This window comes from Anolis carolinensis, chromosome 4 (genome assembly GCF_035594765.1).
Source record: "Anolis carolinensis isolate JA03-04 chromosome 4, rAnoCar3.1.pri, whole genome shotgun sequence".
Taxonomy (NCBI): Eukaryota; Metazoa; Chordata; class Lepidosauria; order Squamata; family Dactyloidae; genus Anolis; species Anolis carolinensis.
Window position 1 is genome coordinate 53,142,158 of NC_085844.1, and position 24,221 is coordinate 53,166,378.

Below are 24,221 nucleotides of genomic sequence, written 5' to 3' on the forward strand. Positions count from 1 at the left end.
GATAATTAACTGGCTAGACCTTTTGGAAAAAGGGGGGAAAGAATATTGGTTAAAATTAAGAGGGATCTGGGAAAAAGTAAAAAAAGAGGGTGCACAGCCCACTGAAGAACTGAAGGTAGATAAATTGCTAAATGCAAGAGAAAAAACAAGTAAAGGAATAGTGGCAAAAATATACAATTTAATGGTAGAAGATAAGGAATTTATGATCCGAGCAATACGTAACAAATGGAATGGGGTTAAAATATTAAGCACACAAGAAGTAGATGAAATAATTAGGAACATAAATAAAATAAAAACAGAAAAATATAATGAATTAGAAAAAAAGATGGTATTAAGATGGTATAGAACTCCTGAACAACTGTCTTATATGATAAAAGGGAAGAATTCAAAGTGCTGGCATTGTAATAAAGAAAAGGGCACTTATTCACACATGTGGTGGGAGTGTTCTGAATTAAAAAATTTTTGGCTAATGATACAAGGGAAAATCCAGGACTTATTACAGATAACAATACAAATTAATAATGATTTGTTACTTTGGGGAGTGCTGGATCATCCAAGTATAAAAACTGAGTGCCAAGAGTTATTGAAAGTAACAATAAGAGCAGCACATGCTGTGATTGCTAGAGGATGGAGAGACAAATCGAAATGGACGTTAAATAATTGGAACGATTATTTGTATGATCAAGTGTTGTTAGATATTACAGGAATTATGACTAACCAAGTAACAAGAATGAATAAACAAAAGGACATTACAAACAGATGGAAAGACTACTTCAACTGGGTGAAAAATGGAGGAGCCAACGATTACATTAAAGAAAAAATACAAAGACTTTACCTGTGGCTGGATCTGCAAGATTAATATAAACATACTGTGGTTGAGGAGCATTCTCCTCTCAGCATTTCAACAAAACAGATACAAATACCTTACAAAGAGGGGTGGTTTGGCTTTCCAGACCTTCTGAAACAGAAGTGAGTATATCTGCTATCTTATTTTGTATGATATTTTAAAAATAAAATATTCACATAAATTAAGTAATTGGTTATGGCCAACTTTGGAATCTTCTTTTCTGGCAGTATTATGAGCTATGCTTTGAACTGATGGCTAGCAAGCTTCCTTATAGGCAGAGAGATGCTTCCTGCTATAGACACAACAAGAAGAGGATAGGTGGGGTGTGAGCTCTCTTGGATCTTTCATGAAAGATAAAAAGCCTTATTTTAAAAGTACAGCCTGAAATTTCCCTATGAAATTTCTCCTGCTGAACAAGAAATGGTCTCATTGTTCAATTCAAGAGATCAATCAATGTTTTACTACTTTGCTTGTAAAGATTTGGAGTTTTTGATAAACTGGTTCACAATGGAACAGCTCATACTTGATTGGCTTAGTTCAATGTAGCAACTCCATTATTTTCATTAGAGGATGAATTAAGAGTCATTAGGAGATATTACCAAAGTGTGACAAATAGAGGTCACATTCATACACAGTGGCTCCTTTGCACACAGATCTTTTTTTCTCTCCACTCATCACTTCAAGCACATGGAACTTTTTCATTTGAATCCCGCTTAGGACAACATTAGGGCCATGCTTTGCTCATCCAGAGGTGATTTTTTAGTAAATTAATCTTTAGATGATTAACTTAATTCCCCCCCCCCCCCAATTGTATTCCCTTTTGATTTAAATAAATCATATCTATTTTATAGAATCCCCTCATTTTTTCCTTTTAATCCAGCTTGATCTTATTGTATTCCAACATTTTTAAATATATCTTGCTATATTTCCCTTTCATTTTAAATGTGCCACCTGCTCATAGATGATATCAATACAAACAGATTAAAATTTTTGTCTAAAAGTTAATTTTTATAATTTCATGATTATATTTCATTTCCATTTTACATATGTGGCTATTCATCATGATTTTTCTGACAGATGAGAGTTCTTGACAGTTTCCAAAATTAATACACTTGCTCAATTATAAGTCTGACTGCAAGTTCTATTATCACAGAAGTGTCATTCTAAGGGCTGGGAGAAGGCAGAGGGTAGAGACCCTGAAGTTCATTATCTTCCTCCAGGCTGTTCAACACCAGCACTCATCTTTTGAATGAGACTTTGGTAGAGACTATGGAGTTTTTGCTTCATTGGAAATACACAAGTAAATCATCACTGCAGACCAGTAATTATAGTTGGAAAACTGCTACTCAAATCCTCAAAAAAACACCACCAAGATGTTTCTTTTTTGTACTCTTCTCATTCATATCTCTGTTTCTTCGTAGAATTATAGAATTGAAAGAAACCACTAAGGCCATGCCAACCAACCATATATCAATAGCATTCCCTTCACTTGTTTCTTTAGACACTTCCTATTTTTCCTCCCTATTGGAACTGTTTGAAACTGTGCCTTCAATATCTGAGTTTTCAAAAACTTGTTAACCCCTTTCTTAGTATTCCTGACCATGGGATCACACTCAGTATTTCCTAAGTTTATAGGTCAGCTCTCATAAATTCTAGTCATGATGCTTAATTTCCCCTTTCAATTGAATCACAAACTCTAATAGAACATGGTAAATCCCACCTAAGGAACCCACTACATGCACCCCATTTATCAGGTCATCACTGTTGGTTAGAATTAGATCTAAAATAGCTGATCCCCTCGCTGTAGCCAGGAAACAAGTAACTTTCTCCCAGTTCTGCAATGTAATTAGTACTCAAAAAATCAATCTGTTACCTCCTAACCATCTATTCCCAAAAGTCACCTAATATAAGAGAAGCTTGTGTGCACCATAACAAGCAGAAAGGGTTTATGTTTTCCTACTTTGCATTTGCCTTTTTTTAAAGCCACAATAGCATCACAAAGTTAACTGAAACACTTGGTGATTAAGAATCTAACGGAGTGAAAATTAGAGATATAACACAGATCATTAAGAAGGTATTGTATTGGAGCTGTACTGTATTTAGACTAATTTGGGTATTTGGCAAATATGGATAATGGCATATCATCTGTTGTGCTTGCTCATTTACATTATTATTATGTGGTTTTCCAGTATCAAAATGAAACATATCAAGTATAAGCTGGAGGGAATGGTTTTATAGCCTAAACATCCATATGTTGAAAGAGAGCTTGGAATTCTATATACATGAGTAATTCAGCCCATAATCCTTTTCAGTGACAACTCAGATATGTAAGACTTCTATGCCACTTCTGTTGCTCTAGAAAAGAAGAGTTCCTCAAATTTAAATTGTGATATTGTAATCTGATTGGAATCGCAATAATCTTTGCTCCTATACTGTAGCATGGAGAAATCTTATTAGTGGTATAAGCAGGGCCATGATTCATCAGGATTTGCATCAAACTAAGACTAATGTTCTGTAATGGAAAAGCACTGGCTGAGCGTCCTGAGATAACTGCTCCCCACATGCATTTTCTAACTTACTTCTTTCTTTCTGTATAAACTTCACATTATTGCTTACCAAGATCCCTTTATCATCACACATTTCTTCCAAGTAGACACAGACAATTGGAAGTGTCTGTAAATCCAGGTCTTATTTTGAGAACCACAAGGATGTTTGAAAAACATTGAATTCCTGAATTGTTTAAATTGATACAATTATAATGTTTACCCATTTCTGAGGACTGCACAGGAACAAGGAGGTGTGAGAGAAGGCAATACACAAGAGCAAAACTGTAAGATAGAATTCACAGTAGAATCTGAAAATAAGTGGTCAAATCAAAGAATTAGTCATCACTGGAAGACAAGTTAGGACAGCAGTAGAACCACGGAGCAAGACTACATTTTGCTCATTCCGGCTATAGAGAAAAATGGTAAAATCACTTGCTTCTGCAGAATACCATGAGATTGTTCAACTGTAATTGAATCTTTCCCCTTTATATATATATATTTGCTGAATGCTAACAATTATAGTTACCTGATTAAAACAACAAAGAGAGAGAGAGAAAAAAATGAACTATGTCTTAAGTTGTCATGGATCAAAGCCCACTTTATCTGTTGCATAAAGAATTTAATCCATTGAATGACAGTGATTTATTTTTGTATTTGTCAACATTTATCAAATTTGAATGCTCCTCGTTTGGCAAAATGTGATATCCTACGGAAGTCTCAACTTCAGACAAGGCACAGCATCATCTCATAAAGATGCTCACTGGTTTTTTGTTCCCTTTGTACTATGGTTCACATGATACGTTCCTCTTCTATCGAAGAAATACAAATTCACATATAGAAGGTATATTGTTGAATGATAAATGATACATTGATGGAAATATGACAACATTGGCTCTGGCCTTCATTGTATTCTTTGGACATTTAACTGATATTGTTAAATTTTACAAATAGCATCCTGAAGACACTAGACTGATATTTTCTTGCTTTTCAATAACAATTTTAATGAATTTATCCTTTCTGACATTTGCATTTGTCTTTAAATGCCACCAGATAACAGGGTTTTAATCATTCCAAATAGCTTTTTAATTATAGACCTAATTACTTTTGCAGAAGGTTAAGCTGCACAAACAAGAATAAAACTGTTTGCTTGTGCTGTGTGTCGAGAATGATGTAGTGTTTTCACATTAGGTATTCAATAAACGTCCTCGGTCAGTTTTACGTGACATTTTAAAAAATCCCTCCTCTACACCAGAAGGAAGGAATTAGATTTCAGGACAGCTCAACATTCAACAATATGCAATGCCCATTAATTTTCTAATTAATTATGAAATCAAAGCTCACCATTCGTTTTCACTGAAGCAAGTGCTTGTGTTTGTATGTGTGTGCATAATCAGTCACATACATACATGGTGCGTGACTTATCTAGATAAAAGGATATCGATAACTCCCTATCCCAGCCTCTTTTCTTTCTCTACTTTCTCAAACATTGATTAATTGCATTTTTGGGGGGCAACACTTTATTTTTTTGTATTTTTAACTCTATTCTTCCTTTCTCCCAGAATGGGAATCAAGGCAGCTTTCATGACTAAAGCAAGAAAGAGCTAAAAACCTGACAATAGAATAATTGTTTTGAAAGTGATCACAGGGGTTATCCAAATCAACCTCTGCCGCGACTTAATAGTATAACAATTTATCATATTAAAATGGCATTATGTTCATTCAAGTCCATAAGGATAACAACACAACACACACTCCATAGAAAATATTCCAATAATCAATTCCAATAATTGATCATTACACATATCCATTTGAATAAAAAGATCTTTTCTGGATAGTGAAAAAACAACAGAGGGGGGACACCCAGTGGGTTTCATGGCCAAGTGAGATTCAAATCCTGAGTCATACTCCAAGCCTTAAACCATTATACCACAATGGTTCAAAACTGAAATTACTATGATAATGGAATTATTTAAGGAGGTTCTCTGTATAGTCAGTTAGCATGGGAATTACAGCATTAATTTATGTACCATTCTCCTGATTAATAATATAGTATGAACAGGCTGCTTGTGGAGAGTGAAAATCAGGCCAGATTAAATGCATGTAGGTTGCCTTGTTCCTTTCTGTTGGAAAACACTCCAGGTGAATTTATATTTTATGGTTTAACTATTGTACTGGAACAGCCGCCTAACAGCATGGCTTATTTCCATCCATTCCTAATGACAGCATTTCTAAAATGTATATTAATAATTTTAGCTCAGGGATGAGACCAAAATCATTGCAGCTGGGAGTGCTGCAGATCTAAATATGTCCATCAAAATGGTAAAATGAATCTCTGTATTCCAAACCCAGAGGCTACATTATGCTAAGCTAGAGGGGATATTTCATTTTTCATATATAGTGAACAAAAAGATATTGCATTGTTCTTCATTTCACAACGTAATAATGGGCTGGAATTAGGGAAAGCCAAAAGTTCAGAATACTATGTTTGTCTCAGACTTACTCAGAAGTTGGTCTGTTTGACTCAGGAGAGGGGGGGATCATATCTAATTTTTAAAATGTTAATATTCATGCCTTCCTTTTTTATGCTGTTTGACAGAATTGGGTGACATTTCAACAGGTTCAGTAGCACTTTTGGAGAGGTGACAAGTTTCAGAAAAAACAGGACAAGGTGATTTAGGATTTGACTGAATCCAGTGCTGCCCCTCAGCTGTAACCATATATGTAATAACAAGGATCATTATATCTGCATGTTTTGTAACAAATGTGCGAGTATAAGGAATAAAGAAGACCACAGTGATGCAATAAGTAGAACATAATTGGCAACATTCATTTCAGCATCCAGTTTGGGCATCCTAAAAACTTAAGGTAACATCTGGTAAGTCCTCCTGCCATCACCCTTTGCTAGAGAACTTCAACTTCGTTCCAAACACCACAGTATATTCATCTGCTTTGAACACAGATACACTTTCACTGGATTGTTTCAGCTCATTCAGGCTGAGCAATCTTAGTAAAGGTAAAGGTTTCCCCTGACGTTAAGTCCAGTCATGTCTGACTCTGGGGGTTGGTGCTCATATCCATTTCTAAGCCGAAGAGCCGGCGTTATCCGTAGAAACCTCCAAGGTCATGTGGCCAGCATGACTACATGGAGCACCGTTACCTTCCTGCTGGAGCGGTACCTATTGATCTACTCATATTGGCATGTTTTCAAACTCCTAGGTTGGCAGAAGCTGGAGCAATAGCAGGTGCTCACTCCGCTCCCGGAATTTGAACCTGGGACCTTTCGGTCTGCAAGTTCAGCAGCTCAGTACTTTAACACACTTCGCCACTGGGGCTCCAGATCAATCTTAGATGGGATAAATGTGTCATCTATTAAGGTTGTTCCCTATCTATATATCCTTATATCTGTTGACAGAAAACTATAGGTTGAATAAGCAACCATTCACCACTAACATTCCTTAAAATGTGGTCACCATGACACATTAGTTTAAAATTCCTCTTTGCCAGTTGTAATGACAGGGAAGTAGATCCTATTGCACTAAATTCTACCAGTGTATTTCATTGTAAGTAAAAAGAGATGTTCTTACATAATTCCATGCATAAGTTGTGAAAATCAGTCCCTGTTTTATTCTATTCCATTCTCAAATAGTGATTTAAATATTTGTAAATTTGATCATGCTCTATGAGGAAGAAAACATTAACCACTAAAAGATTTGTTCCAAAAATCTCCAATCCTATTCATCCTTTTGCTCTTATTTGAATGTCTCACATGCTACACGATATTGATCTTCCATGTAATGTTGACTGGATCAGCAGAAATCAAAACTCAAGGGAACAAGTGAGAGCCTTTCCACATTGCTCTAAATCCAAGCAGGGCATCCAGTCACTCTACAGCCCCCCATTTTCCCCTCAAAAACTTACTTGAGGGGCCTGCTGGCAGTGCAGCCCTCTCTGGAGAGCACTCCTGATACACAAAGTCATGCATCAGGAGAGCTCCCCAGAGTGCCCTGTGCCCTCCCTCCTCCTGACTCATAATTTTCATGCATCAGGAGAGCTCTCCAGAGGGGGCTGCAATGCTGGCAGGCCCTTTGGGTAAGTTTTTGAGAGGAAATGGGAGGCTGGGAGGGGGAGGTGGGGATTGCTGTGGGGACTGACCCCCCTTCCCTGGGACTGTGGAAGCAGCCCTGGTAGTCAATCCTCACAGGCCCAGTACCTGCAAAGATCCAGACCTTTGTTTAAGGTTTGGATCTTTGCAGGTATCAAATTAATCCAGAGAAAACTGGAATATCCCAGTTTTCTTCAGATTAATCCAGGTTTACATGAGGGGTCATTTGGACATCTCATATAAAACTGTTACCTATTAGGGACTTTAGTGTCTGTGTAGAAGGTCATTAAGTAGCATTTTAGAGAAAACTCTGTGCATAACCTATGCTTTTTCTAAGTTTCCCTACCTCCAGCTAGAGACACTATCATGATGGAAAAATGAAAGGCTATATTTATGCTTTGGCTTTCCAAAGAGATTTGAATTACTATTGCAAAGAATAATTGTCCTTACCTGATTGTCCCGTAGCTTTTGAACACTGCTATACCTTTAAGGGTGAAGGAAGAGTAATGTTAAATTGTGCAATAGTTATTCTGGGGAACAATTCAGTGACATCCTTCCCCATTAAAAAGATAACAAGAAGAAGTCTAATGAAGGCTCCCATGGCTGATAGCCTGGAGACCTAACAACAGAGTCCTCATCAATTAAGCAGTTTTGCCATGAGCTTCCAATTCTGCAATTCTAACATTATACATAAATAGAATTCTGTATTCTGGGAAAGACTATGAAGATAAAGTTTTGCTAATTTTGTTTATCACTGAAGGAGATGATACCTTATGTGAGAAATATGTTTTAAAACTAATTACCTTGCCTCTTGAAGTTGCCAGTAAACTTTCACCACAAGAAAACTTGGAAAAAATTAAAATAGAGATCCTCCTAAGTTAAAACATCTGTGGAATTTTGAAAAATAGTTACTTCTCTTGAATAAGGATAGGAAATAGTAGAATTTAAGAAACGTGTCCTTTCGCCAACATTTCAGATAACAAAGCTCTTCCTCCTGACACTTTGCTGTTGTTTTTCACCATCATTTAACCATCACACTGTTGTTGTACATGGCATCCTCACCCCAAAAGATTTATAGTTCACCTAGGATGCACAAGCCAAAAGATATAAAATGATTTCCTTTTTTCTGCTCCACAAGCCTTCTATTACTCCATGATGTGCCAGCAGCAGCCAATGCCCCTCCATATATATGCCATAAAGATGCACTGATTTGTACCAGCAAAAATACAAATTGAGTCTGCAGCAGCAGATCTCTTACACAAAAAACCCAATCTATCAAAAGGATACATTTTGATAAAATGTATCCTTTCCCTCCTCCAGTGAGTCTGCTCTGAGCACTTTTTGGGGTGAGAAGGGCGGGATATAAATGAAGTGAATAAATAAATAAATAATGTATTAAGTAAATATGGTTTCTGCACAAAGCTAGGCACAGAGGTCATCACCCTTTGCTGATCTTGATGAGGAATTTCTTAAGACACCTGGGATGGGTGACAATCTTGAGACAAAGGTGACAATCAAGATCCATTATGTACACATGCTGGATAACAGCAGTTTCCTCTGCAGAATCTGACAACTGCTGGCTAGTGCTCACCAGTGCCTTGTTTCTATTGAGCTGACCATGGAAAACAGGAATGCACTGTATCCCTTTGTTTGACATCCAAAGATTGATTGAAGAGGATCATCAGCTTTTGTCTCAGGATACTCACCCTCACCTTCCCCAAGAAACTTCCTTCTCACCCAACATTAGGAGAATTAAAATAATAAAATACTTATTTTACATTCCCCGGGGCAGACACAGACTTTTCTGGGGCTTGCCTCCTCCCAGGAGAGCCACCCCACAACAGCTGATTGGCCCTCCCCAGACCAATCTCCTCCACCCCCTCCCCTCTATCAGGGAATCATCAAGACAGCAGCCAATGGGAGTGAGGAACCAAGTCTTCCCTCCTGGACAAACAGGGAAGGGAGTGGGTGGAACAGGAAATTTGAATGGCTGTCAAATGTATAAAGTCTTGCATCTCTGTATCCATGTTATGTATGTGCTTTTGGTGCTAGCCTTACACATATCCCTTCTGGTCGGATTGTGAATAAACCTCTTTTGCTGCTTTCAACCTTGGTGAGTGTGCTTTTGATTGAGGAAAATCTGGTTGAGTGTACTGCTCACCAGGCAGGACCCTCTATATCCATGGTCCTTACTCTAAATTCGATCTCATCACCAGCCCTGTTGCAAGCAAAAATGCTGCATTCACCACAACTGAAATTAGGAACATTGAGAAAATGCAGCTATTTCAGTTTGTTGCAGCCTTCTTGCCCACTGCATAGATAACAAAGGACAAAGTAAGTAATGTGACTCAAGGGATGAAGAGGGAACAAAACTTCCTGGAGAAAAATGACATTGTTTCCTATGCATTTAGCTTCTGATTAGCTATTACAGTGACAGTCAGCATTCTCTAAGAATTAACACTAATTATTCACTATTATCCTAAGCCTAAAGTACCTTGTAGCCCAGAAGCAACATGTAACCTAATGAATACAACATTAAAAGCAGAATATGATACAAGACATTTTTCATGTGGAAAAGGAGAAGTGACATCTCTTGTGTTAAGAGGCAGAACGATGCATTGCTTATTTCATAAGGAAAGAGGAGCAGTCTTGCAATTAAGAACACTTACATTACATTCTGAGTAGCAATATTTAAATTCTTTAGAGAAAGCCAGATGCTTAACAAGCCTCTTTGAAAAAATCCACCATAGGAGAGACTAGACTCAGATGTCAAAAATATCTGTGATATATTGTGCAGTTTGGGTGATAAAATGGCCCTTATGCTAAAGAAAGCCATATATCTTCCCATTCTAAAATGACAGGGATGCTTTCTCAAACTGGTAAAACTCTAGCAACCTCTTTCTATGGCAACTGCATTAAATTTACAGTTCTTCTTGGTGAGTACAGAAAATATGCATCAGACTAAAGGTTTATCTGACCAAACATCAGGCTTCCAACACTGGACAGAGGCCCTAGAGAAATCTCAAAAAGAGAACTTTGATGTTCTTATTTACTCAAGAAGTGCTGTATTCTGTTTTCTTTGATAATAATAGTCTGCCTTTGTGAACCATCTTGGTTTCACAAATATGAGCAGTCTGATTAGGTTTCAAGTAAAAATGTATTCTATCTATGGAAAGCATAGATTCATGGTGAAGAATCCAGGTCTACTATGAGACATTGTGCTTTGTCTAATACTTAATGTAGCCCTACATGTGAATGTCACACGTTGTCTGTTTGCAGCAAATTTTGTCTCACAGTTTCAATCACCAGAGTAGATATCATCAGACTGTATTCATAGACAGCTTCTTGTACAGTACAATCTAGTTATATCTGTTGGGTTCACCCCTGCACTGCTTTGCTGATATTAAGTTCCTAATCTTCAAAAAGGTAGCTAGTCAGAGACCAGGCTAAGCTTAGGGAATCCCTTCTCCCACATTCCTGTGTGTGTTTGAAAAGTCTTGTCTTCCTTCTCTTTCCAGAAGCTACTATTTCCTCCCTTTTGATGATATAGCAATGTAATTCTGTGAGGAAACTTGCTATTGTAAAAGACTGTCCCCTGGCAAAAAGGCCATACGATCTTGGACGCCATCGTCACTTCTTTTCTGTCTCTCTGAGTGTGTTTTATTTATTTATTTATTTATTTATTTTTCAAACTTATATGCCGCCACTCCCCTAGGGCTCGGAGCAACTTACAAGAACCGGCTAAAATCAACAATTTAAAAAACATCTTAAAAACATCTTTAAAAAACATCTTAAGAAACATCTTAAAAAACATCCTAAAAGCACCTTTTAAAACATCAACAACAGAACTCAAAAGCCTGTCGAAACAGGTGTGTCTTACATGCCTACAGAAGGCCAACGAGTCCCGCAAGGCACGAACTTCAGGTGGCAAGGTGTTCCAGAGAGATGGTGCCACTACTGAAAAGGCTCTGCGTCTAGTTGCAGTTAGATGCAAAGTCTTAAAACTGGGGACTTCCAACAGGTCTTGGTCCTCAGAACGGAGGGATCTCTGGGGTTTGTAGGGAGTGAGGCGGTCCCTCAGGTACATTGGCCCTAGACCATGTAAGGCCTTGAAGGTAAGCACCATCACTTTGAAAGTGATCCGGTGCTCAATTGGTAACCAGTGCAGCTGCCGTAAGATTGGTGTTATGTGGCATCTTATCGGGACTCCCGCAAGGAGCCAGGCAGCTGCATTTTGCACCAATTTGAGCTTCCGGATCACCGACACAGGAAGGCCAATGTAAAGGGCGTTACAGTAATCCAGTCTCGAGATGACTGTAGCCTGGATCACCGTAGCCAGGTTGTCCCTAGACAGATAGGGGGCTAGCCGTCTAGCCTACCGAAGATGAAAAAAGGCAGTTTTGCTAACGGCGGAGACCTGGGCCTCCATCATCAATGAAGGGTCCAAGAGGACTCCCAGACTCTTTACCAGTAAAGACGGGCATAGCGCTTCGCCATCCAGGGTTGGCAACTGGATATCCCCACTGCCCAGTCGGCCCAGCCATAGGATCTCCGTCTTTGCTGGATTTACCCTCAACCTACTGGAACGCAACCATCCAATAATGGCCTCGAGGCACTGATGAAAACTGTCGGGTACAGACTCCGGTCGACCCTCCATCTTTAACACAAGCTGAGTGTCGTCAGCGTATTGATAACACTCTAGCCCGAAATCTTGGACCAGCTTAGCAAGTGGTCGCATATAGATGTTAAACAACAGAGGGGAGAGAATGGCCCCCTGAGGAACCCCACAATGTAGAGGGGACCTCTCAGAGACCAGGCCTCCTCTCTCCACTCGCTGTCCACGGTTGTGAAGAAAGGAGGCCAACCAATTTAAAGCTGTCCCCCTAACTCCAGCAACGGCAAGGCGGTGGGTCAGAAGATTGTGATCGACTGTGTCAAATGCTGCTGTGCGATCCAATAACACAAGCAGCACCGACCCGCCCTGGTCAAGCTGGCATCGGAGATGATCCGTGATGGAAACCAATACAGTCTCTGTCCCATGCCCCGCACGGAAGCCGGACTGGAAAGGATCCAGTCCCGCTGTGTCATCTAGAAACTGCTGCAGCTGCACCGCTACTGCCCTCTCAATCACCTTGCCCAGAAATGAAAGATTCGAAACTGGGCGGTAGCTGGAGGGAACCGAACGATCTAAATCTGGTTTTTTCAGCAGAGGAGAGACCACTGCCTTTTTAAATCCCTCTAGAAAGACTCCTTGCTCAAGGGAGCTGTTTATTATCTTCAGCAGCGGGTCACGTAATCCCTCCAGGCAGGATTTCACCAACCATGAGGGACACGGATCGAGGGAGCAAGTGGTCGGTCTAGCTGCAGCTATGAGCCTATCGAGAGCCTCTGCGTCCAGCAGGATGAACCGGTCGAGGGTGGGCCCAGCGAGTGGCCACGGCATCCCAAGTTCTCTCACTGTGTCGATTGTGGCAGGGAGGTCCCGGCGTAGTAGCGAGATCTTGTCGGTAAAATAGCTCTGAAAAGCCTCGGCTGAAAGGGCCTGATCATCACTTTTTGGGACGATAGGGACCGTTGTTAAAGATCGAATAATTTTAAACAATTTTGCTGGGCGTGAGCTGGCAGACGCTATCAGAGAGGCATAATATGCTTGCTTTGCTTCAATGATAGCATGTTCATAGGACTCCATGAAAGCCCTATAGGCTGATCTCGATACTCCGTCACGGAGTTCTCGCCACACTCTCTCTAGCCGTCTCTTTTCTCGCTTCATCAGTCGAAGTTCCTCGGTGAACCAAGGAGACCGGTTTTGTGGGGTTGGAGAGGGCGTCTAGGGGTGATCTCATCGAGTGCATTGGATAGCCTGGTGTTCCATGATTCCACCTGTGCATCGATCGAGTCGGTGACTGGCTCCAGATCTCTCAGAGCGTTCTGGAACCTACTGGGTTCCATAAGATTCCTTGGGCGAGACCAGATCAGCTCGGCGCCCTTGTTGGGTGGGAAGGCATGCTCCAACTGGACTTTTAGGGCACTGTGATCAGACCATGGAACCTCTATAGTAGAGACTTGGGTCACTTGAATTCCTGCGCTGAAGATCAGATCTAGTGTGTGTCCCACCTGATGCGTAGGCCCAGTACTACAAAGCGAGAGTCCTAGTGTCTCCATGGTGGACACTAGGTCTGTAGCCGCTAATGAACAAGAGTCCGCATCAGCGTGGACGTTGAAATCTCCCAAGACAATGAGTCTGGGAAACCTTAGGGACCACTCCGACACTTTCTCAAGCAGCTGGGGTAGGCTGTCTGCTGGTGCGCTGGGCGCAAGGTACACCAGCAGGAAGGCTATACTCTCAAGAGAATCCCACACCAGACCAACACTTTCGATGCCAGAGATGTTCGGTACAGGAGCTGCCCTAAGAGAGAAGCTTTCTCGGGAGAGCATAGCCACCCCACCCACCCCCCACCCCCCGCTTCCCAGTTTTGCCTCTGTCTGAGTGAAAAACATAGTTGTTGGATCTTTACCTTTTATTCTTTTTTAGAATATGAAGCTTAGTAAGCTAGCTCCACACCTTGTTCTATCAAAAATGTTTTATTTCAATAATTTTTAAACATTCAGATTGCAATCTGTCATTCTTAGCCATCCTGAGACATAAAACATATTTCTGCACATCACATAGTGAGTTTCTGCTGGTTAGGAAATTATGTTCTGACATTCTTGGGGAAGGAGGGAGGGCATGTTGTAAGGTGCCATGCACACATTCTGAGCCCTTTCACACAGCCCTATATCCCAGAATACCAAGGCAGAAAATCCCACAATATCTGCTTTGAACTGCATTATCTGAGTCCACATTCAGATAATGTGGGATTTTCTGCCTTGATATTCTGGGATATAGGGCTGTGTGGAAGGGCCCTCTGTTTCCTGGCGAAACACAACTAGGGGCCTATCAGTATGATGAGGTCCCTGTTCAAAGCAGCTATGGAGTCTGCAAAACTCCACTGGTATCAACTGAATCCAGGGTATATGTTTTTTAGCTTCTCTGGTGAAATACCCTGGTTGAAAACAGCTGACCTAAAGCAGAGCAAGCTGAATAACTGAATCCTTTACTTTACACCAAACTTTTAATTTGGCTTCTGTCTGTGACTCCTGCAGTTTAACCCTGTCATCACAAGCGCTATGAATACATCTTTCACTTTGGAGCACTGCACTGTTCATACAATGATTGGCTTTAGTGGATTTTATGAAATTTTTGTCAGTTTTTAAACACACGGTTTCTGGCTGGATGCAGGCAGGAGATCACCTTGGGGGGGGGGGGTATATTTTGTAGACAGTCAACCTTGAGCTGGCTTCCAGCTGGATTACAGTGTCTGTGTGAATAGGGCCTGTGTAAGAATATCTGAAGAAATACCCCAGCAGCATCAGAATGCTTGTACTGTGAAAGTATTTTGGGAAAAAAAATAGAAAAAACAAATAAAGCATGCAAATTGTTTAAACAAGGCACTATTAAAAAATATGGTTATGCTAATCTGTATTTGCATAAAACAACAGAAAGAAACCCAAATTTGACATTGATACTAACTGGGAAGAAGACATATTTTATACTAACAGGGAAGAAGAAATGTTTGTAGGTTCTGTCCACTTCATAAGATGCAAGACTGTTTATGAAAGATTATACTAGAAATATTTTCTTCCTATGCAATCTCAAAGGTGCTACTAGTTTTCTTTATGTCTTTTTATTTAGGCAAGGGCATTATTTATTCTTGGTTAAAGACACTGATTTCCATCATCCCTGAGAGCCACTGGGGGTATTAATTAATTCTTAGATAATAGAAGGTAATGTCTTTCATTGATCTGGTTAGGGCATTCTGAAATTCCGAGCTCTGCATCTCAATATATCATTTTAGTCATTAACTCATTTAGTGGCCTTGGGACACCTTTTCTATCTCAAGCCCAGTTTATATCTGTAAATATGGAGCCCCCGGTGGTTCAGTAGATTAAACCCTTGTGCCGGCAAGCCTGATGACTTGCAAGATTGTGTTGTTAACCTGAAGGTTGCCAGTTCGAATCCAACCCAGGAAGCACATGGATGAGTTCCCTCTATCAGCTCCAACTCCATGCAGTCGAAGAAAGGAGCATAAACCTTGAGGGAACAGCTGTATTTGCTACTTATATTCCCTTATAATATCCACCACTATGCAATGTCACTTCTGAATATCATTTTCAGGTAAGAGGTGTCATAAAAGCTTTATATAACACACAGAACACATACACACATATCTTAAGCTGTGATAGAATCCCACTTTATGTGCATCTTCTCTTTGTACTGATCCTCAATAACAAAGTGCTGCTTTGGTCATGCAGCTTATGGGTATTAAAGTGGACTTTCTAGAAATATAGCTGAAGATATATAGGAGCTTTCATGTGATTAAGAAGCCCAATTGCACAGCTTTTCTAGTATTATGGAAACCTCTAACTGTGTACACCTAAGTATAAATAAGTGCATTTTTCTACATGTTCAATTTGGACAAGCCACAAGCATTATATTCAGAGGAGCACACTAATATGTGTCCAGGATATGGCAAGCTATCAAGATATCATTCCTAACTCATGCGCTAAAGGACTGTATGAAGAACGCTAATGCTAAAGTTGATTTAATATTTCGAGAGATGGTGTGATACAATCTGGGTCACTTCAGAAATACTAAATTTAGTTGTGGAAAATTCGGATAGAAGCAGTTCAAAAAATTATTTACTTTTCATGTTTGAAAGTACCCTGCAAGAAGAGGTATTTAACAGCTTTCCATTTTTGAGTTTTCCCCCTATACTCCTATAGAGTTTTTCTGTATTCAAAATGCAATTCTATATTTGTATTTTGAAATTATTCATTTCCTTTGGTACTATACCACCTACTCTACCACCTCATCAGATGGTGAAAAATTACCCACTCTACGCCGATTTCACCCCTCTTTAGGCTCAGAGCTTGCTGACTCCCATCCCACAACATTGATTTACTTCCAGAGGGGCTCCGTATCAGAAGAAGGGTGAAATAGGTGTAGGTAGCAGTGGAGTGGCAACACGAGAGGCAATGCAGGGCATGGGGCCATGGGTTTCCCATGCCCAGTGCCGGGCTCTGCCAGATTCGCCAAGATGCTTTGTGAATTGGGGGCTTAATGTGATAAGGTCCTTATTCATCATTTTGAATCAGCTTTCTGATGGAATATAAAATATATTTTGAACTAAATTAAATTGCTTATCCCAACACTGAATCAATGGATTTCCTTATGTATTGATTTACCATTTAGCAGTTGATTCAATGGATATACTCTGGTTGGAAGCAGTAATTAGAGTAAATTGGCTAAGAAATTATCAGTTCTAGTGACTTTTCTTTTGGCCTAAATCCATGAATGTTTGAAGGAAGCATGGTCTCACATTAATAAAGAGATGAAGAACAATTCCATGTTGACTCCTTATGTTGAAGGCTCCAGGCATTTCCTAAAAGCTTAACACAGCAGATGCTTGATGTGTTTTCTTGCTTTTATATTACCTTATAAAAGCAGTATGTTGTTATTTTAAACCAAATATGTGTATCATTTTAGTGCACAAAGGGCCTGAATTGTCGTTAGATTACTTGGCAGACTGAGAGTAAATGGATATTCAGGACAGGAACATAATTCATTTTTTTGGTGAAACACTATTTATTAATTATATTATTATTATTTCATCATATGGCTGCTCACTCACTTGGAAAGAGTATAATTCTTCCACAGGTTGCCAATTTCAGTTTTATTTTGAGCAGCCTTCATCTATAATCTAAATAACGCAAGAAATACCTTTGTAGGATTTGATGCTTAGAGCAATTTTAGAACAAGCTGCAGGTACATACACTAAGGAAACTAAATCATTCTGTAGTTCTTGGAACAAGACAACCTGCCAGTTTGCTGTTATTCTTCCTTTGGGCAAATAGATAGATGGCAGAAAAAAGGCAGATGGATTTGTAATGCCACTTCAATGCAATATTGATATGCCTGGATGATCATTTCATTCACCCTCAACCCAACTATCTGCAAATGTGGAGTAACGTCTCCTCTAAAATAAGATGCAACATAAGCAAAAGATTTAATATCATCAATATGCTGTAGACCATTTGGGCAGCAGATTGACTATGAAACCATGTATGAACTATGTATAGAGTAGTTTTTTACACTATACACATGGTATTAGTCGTTAGATATTCAATTAGAAAGAGAAAGCCTTTTTTGTTGTAGCACTTCAGTTATGGAATACCCTTCCCTTGGAGACCCAGTTGGCACCAGTCATTTGCAGCACCAAGTTCAGCCATGTGTTTTTTCATTAAAACCTTTAGTGTTTAACTGTTTTTATTCTGTTTGCACATGTGCTTTGGTGTAATGTTTTACATGTTTTTAACTGGTTCTAAAATGCTTGGTTTAAAGTGATATATGATTTAATATTTTTAAAAATAGTATTAATTTACATTATGCTGAGATCCACAGATAGAGAAAAGGATATAAAATGTTGATAAAAATAAAGATTTGTCTCATTTAAAAATGCTTGCATCCCATATTGAAAAGTCTAAGAACAAGATCCTTGATGCAAAAAAAAGAACTTGGGCCACTGAAAAACAACATGATGGCGTACTTCTGGCATACCAGTGTAGCCAGTTAGATTTAGATCAGGAGGTTGAGTGGATCCAGTTTCTGACCTTTGCCCCTATTCTGTAACCTGAGTACTGGGTTCTGCTGTAGCTTCAGTTTATGATAATGTAGTGATTCAGGGCTTGTCAGCACTGTAGACAAAAAATGTACTCACCTGATAGGCACTGCAATCCTGACACACAACATTGTTGATGATTCATTTGCAATGCAATTCTTTGGGCTTTAAACTGGTTCAAGAGATCTTGCCTTTACCTCACCATTATACAGAAAATCAAGATGTTTCGTGGCAGTTTAAGTTATTAGTTTTTAAAATCAAGATGTTTCGTGGTAGTTTAAGTTATTAGTTTTTTGCCTCAAGGTGGCACCACTTTGCTATGGAGTTTTGGCGAAACACTAGTGGTGGATGGAACTAGTTGGTAGTAGATGAGCAACCAGTTGGTGGTAGGTGAACATTTCTGCCAGCAGTAAGTGGTTTTTCCCTGGCTTGAATCTTAATTTATTTTTAAGAAGGTGTGAATGTGTAGATACTTGCTATCAGTATACCAGTTTTAGTTCACCTCTGTTTAATAGGAAATGTGCATATTTAGATGAATGATGAAACAACTCACCCCCCCCCCCCCAAAAAAAAAGAATAGCCTTGGTCATGTGTTTGAAAAGAATAGGAAATGTGGGCTGTCCCCTAACAGCAAGGTGATTTTGCCAGGGGAAAATGTATGGTCAGTTATCATGATCACACCACAATGCATTTGGTGTAAAAGGGGTCACTGCAGGGTGAAGAACTCCCTAGTTTTAATGTTTTTATACTTAAAACTAGGGTGTTCTTTTTCAAACACCCTGTATATTTTTTTGGTTATTGTAAACAAGCCTTTAATCCAATAAACCATTGCATAGATTGTAGAAGAGAAAGATGTTAATATCTACTACTTTTATTATTCACTAGAAAAATAAAATGACAACTATATTTTCCCCCTAATGATGAGATTATACTAATTTTAGCTATTTTCCAGGATGTTGAGGCCTCTTATGAAAACAGCACTAGCAGAAAAATGTTGTATTGCAAAATATAGCATTTTGTGGGGAAATCTTTGTATTTTATGCGCATATAGAATATTTGGACATGGATGCAATGCATTTTACACAAAATACATTTTTAGCCATTTTTGGAGGGGGGCTTTTAAAAATCTTTTTAAAACATTGGAAAATGATGAAAACCCTGTCATGCCATGTCAAACTATGTTGAAAACACAACTTTTCATCAAAGACAAGGAAATTTGCAAAAAAAGAGAGACCTTATTAGAACATATAGGCCTACTCTAGTTGGGATTAACCAACAAAATGCCAATCCTAGATTCAGCTTTCCCATTTAATGATAATCCCTCCTACCTTCCTCATTCTGGTCTAGAGGGCTGGTTAACCCTTAAGACATAGATTTAGAATCTAGGTGTAGCTTTTCACAAAATGTTGTTAGAAGAGATGGCTTACAAGTCCCTATCTATCTATCTATCTATCTATCTATCTATCATAACATCTATCATTTATCTGTCTGTATGTCTGTCTGTCTCAAAGGTTTGGAAACCAAGACCTATGAGGAATGGCTTAGGGAGCTGGGCAGGTTTAGCCTGAAAAAGAGAAGGCTAAGAGAAAACATGTTAGTAATGTTTAAATATTTGTAAGTTTGTCACATTGAGGAGGCAACAAGCCTCTGCCTTTTTACGTCATTTCCCCCTTCAAATCTGCCTTCCCCCACTTCCTCTTCTCATTGTTCAATGAAGACTCCTCCAGGGGCACTCTGGACTCCACTTCTCTCCACCGCTGAAAGGGAACCCTTTGGGATCCCGCCCGGATGTTACCCAGCATTATGTGATGGGCTCTGTGGAACTCCGTTCCAGCCGCAGAGAGAAGTGGGGAGAAGATGCATCTGATGAGGTCCCTACTGTTAACGTATATAACAAGTATCGTACTGTTAACATAGGTTCATAAACGTGAGATACTTTTGACGATTCCAGATTACTAATAGTACTGACTTTAGTTTGAAAAATATTTTATTTTCCATTTACATTTCAGACAAAAATGGAATCTTTTCAGCTCTTCTTTTGTTGGGAATATAATGAAAAAATCATTTGGTAGGTCTATTGCTCCTATAAGATTATTTACTTCAGTTTTCCCTCAATGCTGAATAATGCCTGAAGTTTTCAATAACCACTAATAAATCTTGTATTTATATCAGCACGAAAGGTCACACTTGTGGTTTTGCTCCCATAACTTGAATAAATAAAATTATAAGCAATGACATTGTATAGTGTTTTATAATGCAATTTGAACATATTTTCAATTCTCATGCTCATCCATGTTTTGCCAATGAAATTACTGGAGTAAGCTAGCAATTCTGCAGCTATTAATAAAATCCCTTCAGACAATCCACTATATAAACCTTGAAAACAACATCTGTAGCAAGCTGTAAAATATTAATCAAGTGCCCAGAAAAAAACTGAGCTTTTAAAAAAAGTTAAAATGTTATGTCATGAATATAAATATAATAATATTCAAAATATCACACTGATGAAAGAAGACAGGGTGGAATTGCCATGTTCAGTTTCCTATCCCAGAATGTCTTGGAGGGTAGATATTTCTGTTTTGGACTACAACTTCCCGTCTGGTTGGGGAATTGTGGAAAAGTAGTCCACAAAGGAACTTTTGAAGCTCTTGCAGTACCTGTGAGCACAACAACTGGTAACCATGTGAGAAAAATAGCAGTGTGGGCAGGAAATGTTCCTGGAATATAGGCTAAAGCAGTGGTTCTCAACCTGTGGGTTGCCAGGTGTTTTGGCCTACAACTTCCAGAAATCCCAGCCAGTATACCAGCTGTTAGGATTATTAGGAGTTGAAGATCAAAACATTTGAAACCATTCCACAAAAGCACAAGAAACTCATAGTAAATCCAATTCCAAATCGGTTTGGTATTATGCACACAGAAATTAATTACCTTCCATCTTCAGCAATGCTACTCTATCACATTAGTGATGCTCCTATGGGTGGACTGGACAGTTCTTTGGTCTGTACCTGGATAGGTAGTCAGTTTTACATTAGGCATTATTAATTACCCCTGTAAGAGCAATTTACTCTTTGATCCAACTTTATGCTTTTGGAAAAGATATTTGCCATTATTCATTTCCAGGCGAGACAACTGTTCCTCATACTCTGAAAACACCCCAATCAAAATGAATGAATGAAATATATTTAGATCAATTATGTTCAAAAAATGCATTTTTGAGATACCTGTATGTAATTTCCTGGAAAGTTGGCTTTTTGGGCTATGCTCTACAATACAGAGATTTGACTGATTCCTGCAAATCTTTTTTCCTGATTGTTTCCTCATTCTCAGGTCTTCAACTGGTGAATTTGGTTAACATGGCTATCTGAAAGATCAGTATTTCAGATACTAGTATTATGGGCTATTTTTTTTTCAGAACAATACATTTTGTTTGGAGTGGTTAGAAAATGATTCCTAAGCAAATTCTTTGATTTATGGCATCACTCCCATCTAGTCTTGCAAATCTTCAGTATCTGGTGTCCCTGGTTTCCTGAAAATTTGAAATCTCTGGTCATTTTTTGGATTTTTATCTAGAATTGGCTGAAAAGGGTGGTTTCTGTGGAAATTTTGTGGCTTGTGGAATCTTTCCTATCTAGTCTTGTGTTGCTGGTAAATTTACTGGGTAAGGGGCAGCTAGGTGTAATAACACAAATTATGTAAAATAAAATTTCTTAATCTTTAAACTACCATAAGCCTGTTTTGTCATTTTTCCTGCAAAAGATTAACACAACTAAGTCCCTAAAAATACTTTTCTCTGTGCACAAAAACACACAAACATTTAAAGGAAATAACAATCTGATGTGGAACACTGTTTCTCATTGACACCAATATCCCACTTTTTATTTCCACTTTTAAAAATAAATTTCTCCAATCCTACAGCACTTTCACCTTATACCTTATGCTTTATTTCCCTGCTATGAAATACATTGCAGTTGATAAAGGAATCCTGGTAAGTAAAATATATAACCCACATTTACTTTAACAACCTATCTAACTTAGGGGTTTATATGTCTGAGTAAAGAGTTCAACTGACTATTACTATACACCAAAGACAAGGAAATGTAGACTTAGCTGTTGCTAAAGAATGCTATTCATCATTTGAAACTACATACAAACAAATAAAAAACCTACAGTAAACATCCACTCTTCATCAATGAACATGTATCTATCTTCTAGCTGACCTTTTCTCATTTTCTTTTCATCTGGGAGTTTCCAGTTCAGCTCTCAAGAAGCCTGGAGAAAATACAGTACACTTAACATTTTTCTGGAAACCCTGTAATGTTTCACTGTTTTTGCACTGCATTTTCAAATACATATGACAAAGCAAGCTTCAGCAAAATCAAGCTCTTCCTTCCCAAGACTTAAGAACTCTCTTTTAATGTTGTCTGTCTTTGCTTCTAGATAGACTAGATGGTTATCTTGTAAAATGAAATCTGTACTGATTAATGATCCTAGTAGGTATCAGATGCCAGGCCTAGAATTTAAAATTTAATCTTCTCATATGGAAATCTTACTGTACCCTTCTAGAAAATCAACACCGGACTCACCATTCTACAGAGTAGAAAAGGTGCTGAAGAGGAGAAATTATGATTTACAACTATGGACAAATGCAAAGGAAACGGATAGGAGAAAGGAGGGGGGAATTGATAGTGCTTTGGAGAAAATGTGATTTATATTATAGCAGGAGCTTGTGTGAATATCAATCTACTTCCTCAGTGATTGCATTTCAGGAAATGGATTGCTATCCACAAATATTCATGCTAAAATATACATCAGTTATATTTTACAGTAAAAGGGGCTGTTACTCATAGATTCCTTTTTTTCTCCTCTCCTTTTATCCTTCTGTAGTGACAGACTAGCAGGCTACTTCTTTGAGAGTGTACCATTCCCCAACCCTCATCTCCACCCTCCTTTTTTGCTTTACTAAAGGAATTTCCAAAGGAGGAAAGGAAGAGAAATTCTTGGCTTGAGACAAGTCTGGAGTATTTCCAGGCTCTTCCAGATAGGGCTAAATGGAGAAAGGAACCAGTATTTAAAATTCCAATTCCTTCTGATATTTAGGCCACACAAAGGGCCCAAATCCCAGGTTTTTCCTAAGGGTAATGGTGGCTACTAGGCTTGCTCAAATAATTCGTTTTCCCCGTTTACCGTTATTGATTCGTTATTTTCGTTTGTTTTGAAGCAATATCGAACCTTGGTTGTCCACACGCCTGGATATCGCGGTTTCGAACCGCGATTGGCCGTTTTCCGTTATGGCGCCTTTTTTTTCGTTTTTAAAAAATGCTTTGGCAAATCATCCAAACTTGTTTAAGTCCACTGGGGCAATCTAGCATGTTGTTTGCACCTTGTAGCCAATCAGAGAGCACGTTTAACCAGGGGGAGGGGCTGGTAGGACGTCCTGAGCGTGCACACGCCTCGTGGCTCAGTCGCACTGGGAATTTTGGAGAGGGTGGAAGGGAGATTTTGGTGCAGGCACTGGCAGGCAGGAAAGATTGCTGCGTCACAGCATGGCTGTGTGAAGACCGGGAGAAAAGGTGGGGTGGCTGGCTGAGTTTGGGTGGTGTGTGTTAGTTGGGTCTTTCTTTTTCTTTTGTTTTTGCAAAGGGCTGTCCTGTGGGTGTTTTTTTCCTGGTGCTGCGCCATTTTTCCTCTTGCGGGCGGGGTGGGCTTTCTCCTTTCTTTTTTCCACGCAAAAGTGTTTTTGGAAACAAGGGATCCGAGCCAGGGACGCTTCCTGATAATCCTAAGCCAAGTTTGGGAAAGAGTTGCATATCCCATACTTCCCTGTCCAAAATACAACTCCTTTTGGGGAAAGAAGGGGGGGTGCCTTTGTCCCTTCACCGCTCTCAAACACAAGCGGGGCTGCTTGTGTCTCAGCCAGGGACGCTTTCTGATAATCCTAAGCCAAGTTTGGGAAAGAGTTGCATATCCCATACTTCCCTGTACAAAATACAACTCCTTTTGGGGAAAGA